The 18,951-nt window shown below is 46.5% G+C and overlaps 1 protein-coding gene across 1 annotated transcript in view; it reads right to left on the reverse strand.

Moving 5' to 3' along the window:
• The window catches only part of RASL10B (RAS like family 10 member B), a 210,775-nt gene extending 196,491 nt beyond the window's left edge, over positions 1-14,284 (reverse strand). Inside the window, exon 1 of the mRNA XM_069226740.1 lies at positions 12,818-14,284. The gene's annotated coding sequence lies outside the window, so the exon portion shown is untranslated. The remainder of the gene's footprint in view (positions 1-12,817) is intronic.
• Positions 14,285-18,951: the final 4,667 nt, after the last annotated feature.

The raw sequence follows: 18,951 nt of genomic DNA on the forward strand, positions 1-18,951 counted from the left end.
TATGACATGGCAAGGGATTTTGCTGAACTAGGGTGATAGGGCTCAACCTAAGGTAGGCCCTCTCACACAAAGGCAGCTGCACCCTTCAATTCCACCTGTCTAAGGGGTGCAGTCCGCAAACCCCATTCTGTTTCTCTGCATGTGGAATCTGGCACTCGGGGCTGCAGGGGAAACGTTGCATCCGAAGGTCACAGTGCAGCTATGTAACTCAAAAAATACATACTAAGAAGGGATCGCCACCATATTTATAGTCAAGAATATTTTCCAGTGAGGAGATATATCATTTATACCTCAAGTCATCAGAGGTTAAAGAATCCTTTTATACCCCCCAGATCCATTGTCTTTGCACAAAGCATATCTGCCTTTTGGTTACAGAGCACAGTTTATTTTATTTTTTTGCGGGAGTAGACTGATGGAGCACTGCCATGGATTGCCCGAATCTTGAGGTCCAAACTAGTTTAAGTTGCAATCCATCCGCCAGGATCAGGCAACTTCTCCCAGGTTCGATGATCCTCCCCTGAGCTCAGAGTAACTCACAAAAGTGTGCATCACCTCGTCCAAGATAAGGGCTCGGAACACATTTTCCGTAACCAGCGCATTACCGATACATTTGCTTAAGAGCGTGAATAAAAATAAGCTTGTTTCAATGCCATTCTGAATCGAAAGAGAACTCTTTAAGTATCTGGGGACATGGATTTACAGAGGGGAAGCCTCCCATTATGAGGACAATCTCATATCACTACTGAGAAATCTGGAAACAGATGCGTGGCCTTGGGGAGTGCTGCCTCTTTCCTGAATGAGTAGAGCAGCGCTGTTCAAGATGGTGGCACAGCCCGTTTTACTAATATACTACAGAACAGCCCCTATTGAGCCCCAATCGTTTTTTTAAGATATAGATAATTTGCTGTTCTGGCAGTGGGCCCAATGAGAATAGCACCATTTACTCAACAACGCTCTACTTATGAGGGAGGTATAGCACTGAATGATGTTACGCGATACTATGAGGATGCACATTTAAGTGTGATCAATGGCTGGGCATAAGCACAATTGGTTAGACAGAGAGATGCTGGGAGAGAAAGGCTATCAGCATGTTCGCTATGGTGGAAGCTGACTGAGAATGCCCCCAGAGCTAGAAAACCTGTAGTGGCTATATGGCATGAGCTCCACAGAGAGATTGGAAGGCATGGGCATTTCACCCCAAGGACCCTACTGTGGATGGGCACACGCCTGAGAGAAGTATCTGGCCTCAGAGTGTTCAATCAGTGGGACGCAATAGGGCTTAGTAGACTGAAAGATCTATGGGATGCTAATTGGGTGGTACCTTTTGAATATCTTCAAACAGAATAAGAGATGCTGCCCTCCTAGGTATTCAAGTACCTCTAACGGAGATGTGCCACGGGCTAGGATCGTGTCAGAGGTTATGGAGGCCTTGCCTCTGGAGAGCAGATTGATGGAGGGGTCAATGCTGATTAAGACAATTTCTCTCACCTAGCAGACCCGGATGAGAAACACCCAAAGAGAACTCGAACCCTTAAGGCCAAGATGACAGAGGGACGTCGGAGCTATAGAGGATAAGGACTCAGGAGAGGCATTGCAATTCCCAAGGTAGGTAGGTAGGAAGGAATTAAAGTCCATTACAGACTGATCCAACTAAGCACAGAGTCTATTATACCAGAGTTCCCCTGCATAAACTGGGAAAAGTCTTGGATGAGAACTGTTTGTGAGGGTGTGAACAGGGGGGTACATTAATTCTTCCACACACTCTGAGAATATCCAATATTACATGAATTCTGGGAGGTGGTGACTCAGAGTGGAGGGCACTACTGATATCCGAATAACTCCGGAGGCCCCACTGATATTGTGAGGGATACCTCTCTGCAGCATTCGACATGGTCTCCCACAGCACCTTGCGCACCAGACTCCATGACATAGGAATCCGCTGAAGAGCCCTGGAATGGATCAACTCCTTCCTCTCCGGGAGGACGTAAAGACTCCCGCCCTACACTTCCAGACCCACAGGAGTCAACTGCAGAGTCGCCCAAGGATCCAAACTGATTCCCATACTCTTCAACATATACATGGCCTCTCTCGCTACCATCATCAGAAGCCACGGTTTGAACATTGTGTCATATGCAGATGACACACTGCTCATCATTTCTCTCACCGAAGACCTGGACACAGCCAAAAGGAACTTCTACTCAGGAATGGAAGCCGTCGCCATCTGGATGAGAGAAGGCTGCCTCAAGCTCAACTCCAACAAGGCCACCTCAGCTTGGGACGACTCCTGGTAGCCCACATCCCTCAGCACCCCCCCTGCACCGACTGAGCACGCCTGCAACTTAGGAATCATCCTCAACTCCTTCCTATCTATGATCTGCCAAGGTAAACTCTGTTGCCCCCTCCTGCTGGCAAACACTCTGCAAATTTCAGAAAATCTTCAGATGGAGCCCAGCAGACTGCCGCAGGACAGTCACCCATGCCTTAGTCACTAGCAAGCTTGACTAGGCAGCACCCTCTACATCGGCATCTCAACTAGAAATGTCCAAAAACTTCAACTCATCCAGTACGCCGCCGCCAGATTCATTCTGGACCTCCCTCGCCGAGAACACATTTTCCATAACCTGAGGCCTCTCCTACGGCTACCGGTCGAGAAACGGATCACCTTCAAGCTTCTCACCCACACGTACAAGGCCATACACAACGCAGGACCAGTCTACCTGAACCGCTGCGTCTCCTTCCACATCCCTGCCAGATCCCTCCGCTCCGCCCAGATGGCAATGGCCACTATCCCTCGCATCTGCAAAACCACCGCTGGAGGACGATTTTTCGCCTACACTGCACCAAAGAGCTGGAACAACCTCTCCCTGCACCTCAGACAAAGCCCGTTGCTCACCATCTTCAAGAAGAACCTCAAGACGTGGCTCTTTGGATGAGGCCCCTCCCTTTTCCCCTCCAGCGCCTGGAGACCCTCAGGGGTGAGTAGCTGCGCTTCACAAAAATTGATTGATTGATGAAGTGGATCTGATGGAACCTCCTATCAGCGCATATTATTTAACCTGGGGTTTCTCCTAGCCAAAAGAGAAGTGGCATGTAAGTGGGGATCCTTTGTGACTCCTATGCTAAGAGACTAGGAAACGGTAAAGAACATAACCTATGCACAAAACAAAAGATAATTTATAAAGGAAGGGGATTGGGCATTTGGATGGCATACAGCTACTGTGTTACATGGAGAGGGATGGGTAGTGGTGGTTCGACGGGGTGCACTTCCCAAGCGTTGTATGAGTACAGCTACTGTGTTGTTTGGAAAGTCAATACAATATTTTACAAAAAAAAGTGTTTTTATAAAGCACTTCATAACTCACATTTGTATCTTCTAGGCGCTGTCAATAACAGTATTTACTATTAGTCAATGTAATTGTAATAAATTTACCAAACTCGGACAGTTAGAAGTCTGAATACACTGATCACCACATATTTTAGCAGCAAGCATTCAACTCACTGAACCATTATGCAGGCCTAATTAATAAATGGGCTGTGACCTGATTTCTAAGGATTAAACGACAATCCTAGTAGGAAAATGGAGGATTTCGGTCTAGCAGATGGCACTTCCGCTGTGCGGTGGAAATCTGAGGATAGTTAAGAAGGTTAAGTTGGCTTTCCCTTTTTAGCATAACACGCAAGGAACTCTCAAAGCCTTTTGATTCAAGATGTATTATTTGGAAAAGCAGTTCATCTGGTTGATGCATGTGCTATAGAGATTGGTGTTTGATTTGCACGCCTACGTTGGCAACAACAAAAAATATAGCACTGAATCTATTCTGCAAAATTGGTTGCAAATTCTACATTTTCAAATATCTCATGGGGTTAAGGCACCTGCTGTGCAGATCTTTGTATGCCCAGTAAATCCCAAGTAACAATAATAATAATAGTAAGATAACCTTCGAGGGTAACGCATTTGCTGGAGAGACTTCTGTTTTCTCTCGTCATAGTTTTGAATCAAAGTAGCATAGAGGGTTAAAGTGTCTCCTGCAAAGCACATCATGCAGATGACAGATTTGTATATTATGTAGCTAGGTAAGGGAGTTACTGCTTTTAACACAGAGCTCCTTTTGTTAATAGCAGTTCATAAATTGTGATCCCAATATAGCACAATGAGCTATAAAGGACATGTGACTCTTACACCGTGTAACCCTCACTGTCTTAAGTAACACACATGTACATTTATTGACACTTTTATAGGATTCATTGTCGATGTTTCTATGTATGTGTGATGTAAAGCGCTTTGACACCCTGCAGTGGGAAGAGTACTGCTGTAAAAAAAAAAAAAAAACAGTGGTACTTAAATTGTTAATTGTGTAAACACTGGAACAGATCAGCACATCTGATATTCTTACAGTGCATGCATGTCATAACGCGGGGGGAGCGAAGAGGGGAATTGAACAATCTAAAAAGCATGCCCCTCAGTGTAGTGAAAACAACAAGCTGTGTGCCTTTGTTTCCTTTCCCTTGCATTAGCTCCTAGTCAGGATAGTGAAGCAAAAGGAGGCCTAATGGCAGTGCTTAATTTGTGCTTGTTGTTTCCGCTGCTGAGAACCGGCAGTTATTTGTGAGGGCCGGGTCTTATTCTTATGCCTCAAGCATTTGGTGCGAGCAAAAGACACATAGAAGAAAGACGGAAGAAGGAAAAGCGTCATAAAGGGAGAAAGTAGAAAGTTGTAGGATGACCTGAAGGGGCAGGGGTGGCCATAAATGGATTGAAGAGGCCCGAGATGGCTTCAGGGTTGCTGCCTCAGTATTCAGTGCTGGCAGATTTAATTACAGCAGTCTCGTGTTTAAGAGAAGGGCTTTGAGCACCGGCACCTCTTTATTTACAAATTAAGCACTGCCTAATGGCCCCTTTAAATCCGGCCTTTGTTATGGGTCTGGAGTCTAAAATATGAAATCCTCCTTGCTGCCTGCATGTTGCTGCTCGAAAGGAAGGCAGACAACGTGCAGGCGCAGCTCAAAGTGTCCCGGTGTCTGAAAATTACACCGGGGCAAGATCAGCATATTTCAGCGGGGCCCACTCCCCGCAGGGTGTACGCCGTCCACCCTGTGGAAATAATGGGTGGGCGCCGTGTACCCTGGGCTCACTCCCATTAAAGTAGACGCGCTCTCGCTGATGGTTAAAAGAGAGGGGGCGGGGAAAGTGGGGTAGATACATTTTAGGGGCTTTAGGTCCTTCTCTTGAGACGAGAGCCCTTCATTATTGGTGAAAGATGCCATAGTGGATTGAAGATGGTTCCTTCGACCTCTTCCCTCAGCCTCGGCGGGGACGTTAAGAGATGCTAACAGGCCGCTTACAGGGATCAATCTTCAAGGTGGCGCGTGCAACCACCTCCAGGATGAAAGGCTTAGTCCGTACCCCCTTTTCCGTTACTACCCCACCAACCGTACCCTATGACTGGCGTCAGCTCTGCGCGAGTCTTCAGTGTGGCATTATTATTATTGGTATAATTAGGGCCTTGCACGGACTTTGGAACTGAGGCACACAGAGACCAGTCCCACCTGTGGTCGCACACCAAGCCTGTGGCATATCAGACTAAGGCACAGCCCGTGCCATACCGTCAAGAAGCTCGTCCAAGTCACACGAAGACAATAGCTACGGGCAGGCGGGGGAAAGGACGTTAATAGTGACTAGCCCAAGGTCACGCCGTTAGTCAGTGATAGATCAGTTGTTTGCCTGACGACGGGTAGACGAGGGTACTGGGGAGGCCAGAGGTCACGAAGAGCGACGACGTTAAACTGGTTACGGGTAACCCGACAGAGCGTGCTGGAAAGCCCCACCGCTCCTCAAGGTCATGCGGAGACCGCTGCAGACACTCGTGTGCAAAGACGTTCTTAGTGACAGCGCCGGGCTCACTGGTCAGACAGGCTAGACTCGGCTGGCCACGGGATGTCAGCGCAACTGGGCTAGGCTGGTGGCGGACGTAGAATGCACGAGTGTTTTTCAGATGCACCTCAAACGCTAACGTACTGCACGTGCAAAAAAGAATTGTGTAGGGTGCACTATATGCATGATAATCTTCACTCGAAGGCACACTGACGGTTTGCACGCGGGACAGTGACATCACACGCCCTTTGACCTCCACTTTCACTCACATACATAAACACAAATTCACACTTACATACACTCTCACATAAACACACTTACACTCGAGCACGCACACAACATACATTTAAAATCATTTTTACTTTACCTCAGCTGCCATCGTAAGGCATATTCCAGCTAACTGTACTCAATTGCTATTATACTAATAGTGAATAATAATATATTATTCACTATTAGTGTAATAAAAAATTGACAGAAAACAGAGCGGGGCCACAACTTACCTCCATGAGAACGAGCGGTTACTGTGTTCCTGGCACTGAATTTGCCAACTCTGAACCTAGGGGTTGCAAAGGCAGTGCCAGGGGTTGGAAAGGGCTGGCGAGGGGTCGCAGCTGCGACCCCTGGCGACCCCTAAATGACGTCCATGCAGGGACTCCGGCCCAACCAACCGCACTGGTCTGTAAGAAGAGTTAAAATGAGGGCCTGGGACTCTGGGCCAAACTCACTGGTCTATAGGAGGTGCTAAATTGAGGACGAGGGGCCCTGGCTCAACCACACTGGTCTGCAAGAAGTGTTCGATTGGAAGCCGTAACTGTACCCTCTAAAAGTGCAGTCTCATGAGTACTCCAGCACTCAACCCACCCACCCTTGGAGACTGCACACCCTCACAAATACGAATTACAAACAAACGTGCGTTTCACCCACAGAATAGAGGAAAGCGTGGACTCTTCCAAAACAGATGCAGGAGCCGCGTCAAAATCGCCAGGTATTCTTACAATCCAGGTATTCTAACAAACCGTGCAAAAAACACACATATTCCCTCGTACCCATTTATCATCCTCCACAACACTTCCGAAAACCTGGGGATAGATGGATGCTTAGAGGTAGTACATGTAGTGCGGCTTGTGCTTTCCCACTCACTAAAGGAGCTTAGGGCCCTACATACCTTGGAAGATGGTGGCTCCATCTTCCTCGACAGCATATGAACCACACACCCTGGACAGATTGTGATATATGATCCGGATTAATTGACCTTGTGGACTGTGGATTATGAACTTCAACCATGGAAACTTGATAATAAGTCTCTAGGCCTAGGTGGTCTGTGCCAATACCATGCTTGTGACTGACAGACCGTGGCCTAATTGTATTAGTCTGTTACAAATGGGCAGTCTGAGACTAAAAAATCTCGCTTTTGGCACACTATGGCCTATGAACTTTGACCATAGCAGACTGTCTCCCACACTTATCAACCATGGATGACGGAAGCCTCATGGGCACAGTGACCTGAGATCTTGAAAGGCAGAGGTCTACAGACATTTCAACTGGCAAACTGTGACTTGTAAACATCACTGACATTGGCAAGCTGTGACTTCATGACCCAAAAGCTTTACAGATTTAGACTTGAAACACTTGATGGGAGCAGACTAATGCGCTATGCATCTTGGCAGATCTTAGTCAACTTTGACACTATGAATCCCATTAACAATGACAAACTGTAATCCCTTCACCCTGCATCACGGAAGATTTTAAATATGTGAACCTTGAGTTTAGCACTCGGTCTATAAAGAACCCCAAATTTTACAGTCTATGTACCTAGATGTCAGAAGAATTTGACACATTGCAACTTTAGCAAACTCTGACACCATGAAGCTCAAACATGGTAGTTAATGAACAGACAACTCCTGACCGAGTGTGAGACTCAAACCGGCATACTGTAATCCCATCATGATCTACCACAATATTAGAGTTTTAACCATATATTGGATTTTACATGGACTCCTCAATATTGACTACCAACATATAATCAATGTAAATACAAGTGGAGTTAGGACTAGTAAATCAATACTTGCCTGTAAATGTTACATAGAAGATACATTGGTAGTCTATATATGTGTCAATAATATTGATCTCAATTTAGTGACTTCTTACTAACTATGGACTTCAACCAGGGTTCTCTGTTACAATATGTCCTCTGATGCCCTTCTGTTGCTGCTTGGCTCTATGACTCTAGATTATGGCATTTTGAACCCCAATAACATTATGAACCTCAACCACAGCGGTTGTTGCCTACAACCCAAAAAGTGTCAGATTGTAACCCCATGAACCTTGGGTAGACAGTGATCCATTCCCTTAGAGCCTGGCCTACTGTGACATACCACCTACGACTTGGGCCCTTATTACAAGTAGAGGTATTTCACCTAGAACAAGAACTTTGAGTTAATAACCCAAGTTGCCACTTCAAGTTTATCGAGGCCTGGAATTATTGGGTCTGAAAACTCCAGACCCGATACTTCTGCAGCAGAGGCCCTGGACCAGTTACTAATGATGCAGGGCCTGGGGGGCAGGCAGCAGCAGCATTACCTGGCCCCCACCCAGAGCTGTCCGTGGGGGAGAAGACAATTCTCCTTCTGAAAAGACACAAAGTGCCCGCACAGGAACCCTTCATCCCTAACCGATAGCACTCCATTGACACTTTTGGAAACGTCAGTGTTATACCCACTGAAATCGGGTAAAAGCTGCCCGGAAAAGAATCCTTTAACTCTGGTCGAAGCAATTATTCCTCATTTAAGGGAACACAACTTATAATGGCAGAACTCTTGTGCACAGATACTGGCCTGTAATTTAAATTCCACACCCTGGTACCCCCGTATCAAAGAAAAAACTCGTAATGGGGGCCTTGGTGGTCTGTTACCCATGAATCCTGTTGACCCAACAAAGCCTGCAACTCATGAACTTTGTAGAATATGGCCCTACAAACCGCAGTTGATTGTGGTTCTCTAGGGCATAACCTTGGTAGACTTTGATGATTCCTGATAACCGGTAAAGACTGTGACCCTCAATATTTGCAATATTTTGAGGGTATGCTACATTATATCCCCTTCATGTCAGTTATGAACCAGTTTTCACTTTCACATGAATTCTAGCTTTTTATTACTCCTTTACGTTTCTGCATTACAGATTTTTCATTAACAATTGTTAATGGTTATTCACCATATCCGAATTTATCAAAATAATTATAATGCATTTGGGGATAAACCTCCTAATTAAGGAATGTATTTTGTTATTCGTGTATATCTTTTGTTCAGAATATGGGCACAGATCAGTAAACCTGTATTGTGTTTATTCCGAACCGACTATAAACATTCCCATTAAAAATACATTCCATGATGAAGAGATTTATATTTGTAAGTGTATTTTAATTGAATAAATATACTTACGGTGAATTGCATGGGTACAAACTCAAATAGGAACTTGTCAGTATATCATAGAGCAAGAAGGGCGACAACGAATTGACATACAATCGACACTATGAATTTTGACCTTGGTAGACCGTGACTATGAGCCTCGACCTTGGCAAACTGAAACTGAAACTGAAACTGACAATTTCAATCCTGGCCAGTTGTGATCATATAAGCCTCGACCATAGCACATTGGTGAGCCTAAGGCCCTGAACCTGCATAGACTGACTCTGTCAACATTAGCCCTGGTAGACGGTACCCTATGGTCCCTAGTAATGTCGATAGACAATGCACCTTAGACTCTAGACAATTGCAGACTATGGACATAGATAGGACCTTACGTGACCCTGACAGACTTTAAACTTCTAACCCTCAATAACCATGGCAGACTGTGCCCCTCAAACCTTTGCAGATTGTGGCTTATGAATCTTGACGACCTTGGCACACGTATAATCTACCAATCTCTGTGTGACACAGACAGCCTTCAGCCCTATGAAACCTAGTGACCACAGCACTCTATGACCCAAAACACTCAAACCTCGTCAGACTGTGTCCTGAATCAACCGGGTCACCTTATCATACTCAGACTAAAAACTCAGTGATCTTGACAGAATTTAACCCTATGAGCCCCCGTCACCATGGAAGACTGATCATCAAAACTCAAACCTTGGCAGAGTGTGGCCTTTTGTACCTTGGTCCTCAGTGACTTTGTAAAACTGGCCATTTAACTGTCAGTAACCTTTGCAAAACTGATCCAAGAACTCCAGCCTTGGCAAACATTGAGCCTATAACCCTAATGATATGCGATAGCTTATATTCATATAGCCCTCTTTCACCTTTGTAGACTATGCCCCTGCGGAATTAAACAATCTAATGGAATTTTATCCTTGTTCCTTGACCTTTGCAAACTTAGAGTCCCTCCACGAACCTGGCAGACTGTTAAGCTCAACCTGTCAGGCTGTCTCTCTACGGAAATTGGTGACATCCTTACAGACTGTGATCCTCTGTGCTTCACTGACACTGGCAGAATCTGATCCGATGATCTTGTTGACAAATGGTGACCTTAGAAAACTGTAACACTATGCTCCTCAGTGTAAATTGTGACCCATTGAGTTCTGGTGAGTGTGGAAGATGGTCAACCTGCAACCTCGACCTTAACAGTCTGGGGCCCTGTGAATCGTGATGACCTCAAAATTTCGCAGACAGTGGACATAGCAACTTAAGTGGCCTTGGCAGATTGTGACCATAGGAACCTCACCTTTGGTAGACATTGCCCCTTGACAGATACCGGGCCTACCATACATGGCCTTGGCACAGCATGGCCTAATGGACCTTGACCTAAGCAGACTGTGATTCTATTACCTTCAAAGAACTATACAGTCTTTGACCCCAGGAGCCCTTTCAGTGGCAGACTGTGGCTCTACAATCCTTGACCTTAGCACACTTTGGCACCATGAGCTTGACAAACTGTGACTGCAGATTTCAAGGACCTTGGCATATGGCGATCCAAAGAACTTCTCTGATCTCAGCAGGCTATTATCTACATTTTTCATGCTTATAAACAGCAATTCTACAAACCTCAACCTTGGTAGTCTTTGCCCCATGGCCTGGGCAGCGGACTGTGTTCCCAAGAGCCTTAATCATCACAGCTGTATTCGAACGTCAATCTTAGCACGCTCTATCCTATTAAACTGAACAATGTGGTCCAACAGAACTCAACCTTGACAGTATGTTAAGCTTGTCTCATGACTCTGTCTAAGTATTTGTGAACCTTGAGAGTTTTAGCCAATGTACCTGTACCCTGTGAAACAACTTTGACAGCTTTACCCAATAAACACTAATGAAAGACAGTGTCTCACAAGCCACACTGACCCTTTGTAAATGAGAACATTATAAACTGTCTGGCCAGGTCCAATATCTTATGATTGTGGCCCTTTGAAACCCAACCTTGGTGTCTGTGACCCATGAACCTCAACCATGGCGGATTTAGACCTATGAGCTTCAACCCATGCAACTATTTCCCACAAACCTCAACTTTGGCTGACTTTGACCTATAAACCTTATGCATGGTGTCTTATGACCCTCTACCATGACACACTCTGGCCCATGATCTACGACCTCTGATGGCTCGGTCCTATAATCAGCAAATCTCTCAGACTACATAGCTAGAGGAAATTTGTACTAAAAGTATCAGCCAGAAGAGAATTCATGATTAGGAAAGATCCTAGTGATCAGGGTCTCCAATCGGCACACTGGAATGTAGATAGGTTTAACGAAGTAATGAGGTGGACTGGATTTTCTTTTTTCAAAATACTAACCAACTTTCCATATTTTTGGTAGGTAGGTATGTCAGAATATATGCTGGAGAAGGTTGGGTTCAGCTTGGAAAGGGCTAGGTGCCCAGGATTTTAGATGGGGACCTATTTCAACAGCCCCTCTCAGGTCTCAACTCTTTACCATTCAGCCCATGCGATCTCTACCACCACACTATCAGCCCTCGAGCCTTGCATTTGGTTTACTGCCAAGTACGACCCCCCCCCCCCTCCCCGCATGCCTCACTCGAGCAGCATTGGCACTTATCTTGATAACGTTAATGACGCCCTACCTAGGCGCAGTTATGATTTCTTACTAAGAGCTCACCCTGTGGGAATTAGACCACTAGATTCTGCAAAATTAGATAAAGGAACGTGTGCTTTAAAATAACACACATTACCTCATACCCTGCCGTTTTCGCATCTCGCCAAACAGTGCCCAGTCATATTATTGAGATGTCCCTAAAAATTATAGCATGTACTGCATAGTGTCAAACAAAATTAAGCAGGTGGGCACTATGTGATAGGATATTCTTCACTCAAACGCACAGGGAAAATCTGCACTTGGGACAGAGTATTCCCTCTTAGTATATAAACAGCCCTAATCCTTTAGCAGTCCTTAGGAACCCTGGACCACGATGAGCCTATGAGAGAGAGGAGGATGTGGTTATATTCAAAACCATGTTTTATGGTGCCTATATACACAAGAGTTTACATGGAATATCAGAAACATAAGGCATAAAAATAAGATGGATGCAAGCAAACCTTGTGTAGTGTACTTTTGTTTAAGAATTAAGTCAGTGTCTGTTTGGCTGGACCTGTGCTCCCTTTTAACTTTGTCCCACTCAAAGGTGAGACACCTGTCAGCACTTCCCGGGGGCTACCTCTACTTTTAAGAAACGACCTAATTGTCCCACAGAGCTGCTCCAACTCACGGGAGCTACCTAGGCCTCAACGAGCTTTGTAGCCCACAATGCTTTGCATGCTGGTGCCACTACTACGGCTTCGAAAGTACCCGAAGCAGCTAAGGGGTCACCCCCTTCCCCGAAACTGCCCCTTCACGATACTGCAGAGCGGCCTCTGACGGGCCTTGGCCTACCCACTGGAAACCTGTGAAGGTGACCCCGGTGCCCAGCTCCCTCCGCTCCCCCTCTCAGCAGCCGGGCTTTCCTTACCTGTGCTCGACGCCACGGCGGGGCCCCTCACCTCCGGGGCCGGCGGCTGGCAGAGACTGCAGCAGAGCACATGCTGCTCCCGGCGGCCGCCCGCCGGTGACGGCCCGGAATGGCGCGCGCGGTGCCCGCCCGGGAAGGCGCCCCGCGGGGACTCTCCGGGGCGCGGGAGGTTTCCGGGCGGCCTCGCTGTAGCGCGGAGCGTTCTCCGATAGGTCACCGCAAGCTGGCCTGTCGCGACTCACTGTCGGCGATGGAGGCGGTTCCCTGATGGTCGGGGGAGGTTTGTCCTGAGCATTGCTGTGCAGGTGAGCGCGAGGTACGTCAGTGTTGCGGTTTCCCTCCTAGGCGGTTAGTGGAGGTGCAGGGGGTGCTCCTCTGGGCGGTCGATGCACTTGAGGATGAGCGTGACTCACTACTGTGTACGGGGGGTGCATCAGGTGCAGGGGTGCGTGCACTTTGATCCTCTCCAGAGGACGAGGGCCCGTCCTCCTGGGCAGGTGATGCAGGTGCGCGGGGAGTGTTGTTGCAGCAGATCACGGCTGGGGCGGTTCAGGTGAAGGGGGTTTGTCCCCCTGCAGCCGGGGAGAGAGGGTGTGTTGTCCTCCCGGGGGGAGGGGGGAAGGCAGCTGATGCAGGTGCGCGTGGAGTGTGATCCAGTTTTTCTCCTAGAGCGCCAATGCAGATGCGTGCGGAGTGCAGTCAGCGGGGGCCCGTTTCCCCGGGCAGCCAGGGCAGGTGAGGTCCGTTGAAGCCACTGGGCCCCGTTGTGGTGAGGTGAGCTGGATTGGGGGCCCTTCAGCCGGCGCAGGCCTGTGCTGGTGCACGTGGAGTGTGGTGTGTTGCAGCCAATGGGAGATGCGTGCGGGGTACGATCCGCTATGGCCAATGAGCCCTTTACCCTCCTGGGCAGTCAGTGCATATTAGCATCCCTGTAGCCAGTGAGGATGCACAGCGCACTACATGCAGCGAGGACGTGTGCTCCTGGGCGGCCGGTGGCAGGTGTGCATGGAGTGCGGCGGATCCTTGCTCCTGGGCATTTGCACACTGGGCGCGAGTTCCTCCGGGGGTTGGGATGCGTCCTCCAGGACGGCAGTAGTGCGTAGACTTGGGATGCGCCACAGTGAGGAGGGGTTACTCGGGTCTGGTCGGGTAGGGCTAGGTGCCCGGAGCGTGGCTGCCGCCAGCCCACGGCCAAATTAAGCTATTTAAGGGGTGCATACGCTGCCCCTGAGGGTGACTCCAGACCTATGGATATGTTCCATGTAGAATGCGCGGAGGAAGGGACTGCAGGCTTCCCTGGGGACCCCGTGGGCCAGTGGTCTTGTGCTGGGTCCTCGGGGGAAGCCAGACGCCTGCTCCAAACGTCCCGGGTCCCCGCAGCACCCTCGCCGGGTTATCTCCCCTTTTTAATCTCCGCCGGCTCTCGGGTTTATTATCCTCATGATTTTCCTCATCCTTGGCTGCCGGAGTGAGAGGTGGGGGTGCGGGGGCTCCGCCGCTGACTGCAGCGATTCCGCGGGGTCGCGAAGCCTGCCATTTTCGGGGAGCTCAAGCTGGAACGCAGATTCCGCTTGGATGTGAAAGCAGGATACTTTGAAGAAAATATAGTTGATATAGGTAGTATAGAAGACAATCTAAAATGTAGGCATTCCGCTGAACATTAAAGTTGGTGTTTTTCTCCTTTTTTTACTACTTCACATGTGATTGATGACATAAATACATATTTAAATCGGCAGTTACGCTAGAAAGGCTGAATGAATGCAGTTGCCTCATATCTTTGCTCGATTTGCCTACCTATTTACGAGTCTATGGCTCTGCGTACATTTCCGGAGATGGTTTTACAGCACTTTCAAGGAGCCCAGTCGGGTGACTGGCTTCTGCAAAGATCTGTAATTAACTTCGAAGCCAAATATTTGAATCCTGCCAGAAGTTACCCAGCATTTAATTCTTATGACGTTCCTGAAATCAGTGCACCAACACCTATTATTGATAAGTCAGTTTGTGGGGGTGCATTGTGTATAGAATCCAATATTCGAGTTGAAGAACATTTACAACATATAGCACACTTGACCAGTCTTTAATAGAATGGCAATTTATCGGTCAATAGATATCTGTAACAGCATTTGAAATAGATTTTTGACATCCCAAAGAATGACACGGCAGACCATGAATGAGATCATAAAAAACGAGTCTGACATCGGGCGCGAAAGGCGGTCTTCCTTCACTACAGAGAAGATAATGCCGTATATCAACTTTTGCACAATGTTTTTGCAGGCACACAGTCTCACACAGCCAGGCACTCAGACCCACTTACGCACAGCCACGTACAGAATCGACCACAAAAATACTCTCACTTTCACACATGCGCACAATATTACTCCTGCATACACGTTTAGAGACCCGCAGAGAAACACAGACGCACATTTACTTGCAAAACCCATACACCTACTCAAACGCAATGACCCTTTCAGCCATTCTCTCCCCCCCCCCATAGCTGCGCGTGGTGCTCCGGCGGAGACAAGCTCATCGGAGAGCCGCACGTGCAGCCAGAGAAGGGCTCGCTTATGCTGTCTGTCGGCTGCCCGGGCAGGGCAGAGGCTTGTGACCTCAAACGACCGTCATAGATCAGTCGTATACAGAATGCTGGAGGAAAATGCCCCACACTTCTTTACATTATCATATCACAGCGCGCTCCGAATGTACTTCTTGTCAGTAAAAATCTCGCAACAGTGGCAGCTGGTCTTTGAATGCTTTAGGGCATAATACTCTGCCCGTCTTCTAGGAACAATTTTTTCTGTCAAATTATGCATTTTAGTTCCGTTTTTAACCTAAATGTGTCAAAAAGCCACAGACTCTGAAAAGGAAGCAATTACATACTAAAGTCATTTTATGGCGTGGCAAGCCAATTAACTCTGATGCGCCCCATGAGATGATCACATCTTTTAAATGTGCTGAGGGTGCCCATTCCCCTCATTATGCCAATAATTATGTAGATTGTGCCAGAACAAGTATTTTGTCATGGGTGCCCCAATGCTAAAAATTACACACATTACCAGAATTTTGCCAGTGATTGCATTCATATTCAAGGCACCACACAACTTGGATCTCCCATACCTGAACAGTCTCATCTCCTTCCACCAACCACCCTTCCACCTGCTTTCCGCAGGTCTCCTACTCGCGCACACATCCCACACATACTTAGAACCAGATCAGGAGGATGGGTATTCTCTTATATCAATCCTAAAGTGTACAACGACCTCCCACTCCACATCACAGCCCCCTCCTCCCTTCTTGAATTCTATAAAATCAACTTACCATAGGCAGAGCTAAGCACACATCTGCTCAGTGCCAGGATACCTTCGCTGGTGATAGCGTGCATTATAAACACACATAAGGTAACATATATGATGGATGGGACTGACATCTACTTAGGGTCAGCATTTTTTCATGGTTTCGCCTTCCCTCTAATATGTCACAGATATATCCCCCCTTATGCAAAGAAGTACTGCCAGTACACCACAGTTTCGCCACGGCTGCCTGCATACCTAGAATAATCCCCAGAGTGCTAGTATGCTGTCACATGGTAGTGCCACCATTTTGCTATGGGCACCCCATACGCCAAATATTAACTACAGCATGACAGTATTTTGCTATTGGTGCCTTTGCAAGCCAAGAATTACCTCCGGGATGTCAGGGCCAACAGCATACGTTTTAGTAAAATAGGCACACTCATGCTCACCTATATTGTCTTATTTCATTGCCATTCTTGCTGTCATTCTCATTTATTCTCACTTGCACTCACTCTTACTCTCTCACTTATTCTCACTCACTCTGACTTATTCTCACTCACAGTTCAATTAATTGTCACTGTTACACTCATTCACACTAACATTCCCTCTCTTCAGGTTCTTACATTTATGCTCAGTCTTTCTCACTCTAGCTTACTCCTGTTCATTGTTGCTTACCATCACTCATTCTTACTCATGCTGTCTATCATGTATTCTCACACATAGACACATTCTCTCACACACACCTGCACGCTGAAAATCTGAAATCCTTTTTATGTCTGGATTTTGATAGTTCAGCAGTAAAACACACAGATTGTTAACAATATATGTGGAATTTGCTTTGGATCTGGACCTTTCAGCCAATTGGCTTTTCTTCAAGAAGTCTCTTGCAGGCATTGGATGGAAACTTTGTCAGCTGCATCTTGGCCCAGCACTAGGAGTGTTCTTCACTCATGTAGTGCAGCTGGCTGTTTGAATGTATCCTTCTGTCTCCATTTGAGTGCTTGCAATGAACTGCAAGAGGAGCTACTTTACAACTATAACCCTGTCATTTGGTGCGCTCTCTCTCGTCTGTCTCGCTGTTGTTTGTTAATGCTGTACACATTAGCACATTAACTAGACCTTTTGCTTGTATGTGTGTTGTTTCTTTTTCTCTCAGCTGCCTGCACAAGTCGTGGCTCTCTACTGACTCTTGGGGCAGGGACAACACTCCCTTCTGCCTACTCCCCACCTTTTCCTGACTCTCAACACAAAAAATCTCTGAGTTACCTCTCAGATCTTTTCAAGTTCCAGCAGATATCAACTCTACTAGGTTTCTCATTAGAGTGTAAACCAGGGGTCTCCAGCCTTTTCTGCAACAAGAGCTAATTATGTTCAATGAAAATCATGGGGAGCTACTAATATCATTAGTTTTGTAATAGTGTCCACAATAGACAAAATACCATGAGTAGCCACCATATGCAAGGTTACTACTAGCGATCATCTTATTACATCAGGCATGGTTGCTAGCAGTAATGTAAAAAAAGGCTTTGTCAGTATGGAATGCCTCTACACATAACAGCCAGCTGCAATGCATCTGGTAGCAAGATAATAACATTTGTAAAAATTCTCCTCAATGCGACATGACCTATAACTCAAATATAAACTTTAAATATATTTTGGAAAATAAGCCATTTACCTTCAAGTATCAGCTCATGAGTTCTGAAAATAAACAGATTTTCACTCAAATACACACTAAATTTTGGTATTTGTATATCAATTCGACTAAGCAAAAGCTTCTAATTTTAATAGGCTGGGCTGCACTTAGCTCTCCTGCTACCTGTGAGTAGCTCTTCTATCAGTAGCTCACAAGCTACTGGTTGGAGATTCTTGGTGTAAACTGAGCATCCAAAATGGAAACTAACATGATTAGGGGGCAAAACTCTGAAATGGAGGAAAAAGTCTGTAATACTCTTCTCATAGAAATCCGGTTACTGAGGTACTTCACACCCTGTCAAAACTCCCTAAAACAAATGCTGCTCTCAAGACATTTACCCATCAATGCTGTCTGAAAAAGCTGATAATTCTAACGAGACCTCCAGCATCATTTCCTATGCTTTCACGCCCATGAGATCCCTACTGCATGACGATCAGGGCCCTCCAGCTAACCACAAATCATATATACCAATCAAGAATACCTTGCAGTCACCTTTTTACTCTGCTTTCACGACACCACCCTCAATATCCACCCACACTCCCCTCTACCTCCTATCCACATTCTTCCCTCTATTAAACAGATTGCTGCTATGATAGGCTTACCTCTATTCATGCCCTTCCACACCTTCAAATAGATTGCTGCTACTATGATACTTGTATCCTTTACTCTTGTCATTGTTCAACTTGCTATCTTAAGAAACTGGTCTGTCTGTTCCGCTGCATCTAGAAACAAGACCACTGGCAGTTACTGCACATTGTAATGTTACTAAACTATCTTATTCCGAAGCAGAGACATCACATCCTGAATTTCCTGGACTGCTTGCAGAGATGCAAAGGACTTTCAAAGTGCAGTGTCCAGGATGGTTCTTTTGAAAAGCAATTCTCTGCATGAAATGAAGAACAGATTTCATCTCTTTGTGAAAAGCACCATGGTAGACATCAAGCCCCACTGCCAAGTGGTCTGAGACCAACTGAGGTGAGCCTCCCCTTAGCAGCCAGTTGCTGAGGTCCAAGGATACATGTATACCCATCCTGTGAAGATGAGCTGCAACCACTGGCCTCACTTTTGAGAACACTGGATAGCAGTAGTGAATATAAGGAATAGGATGCACCAGCTTTTTACCAATCTGAATGAAATGCCTGTGGGATTTG

Source organism: Pleurodeles waltl, chromosome 3_2, assembly GCF_031143425.1.
Source record: "Pleurodeles waltl isolate 20211129_DDA chromosome 3_2, aPleWal1.hap1.20221129, whole genome shotgun sequence".
In the NCBI taxonomy this organism is placed as follows: domain Eukaryota; kingdom Metazoa; phylum Chordata; class Amphibia; order Caudata; family Salamandridae; genus Pleurodeles; species Pleurodeles waltl.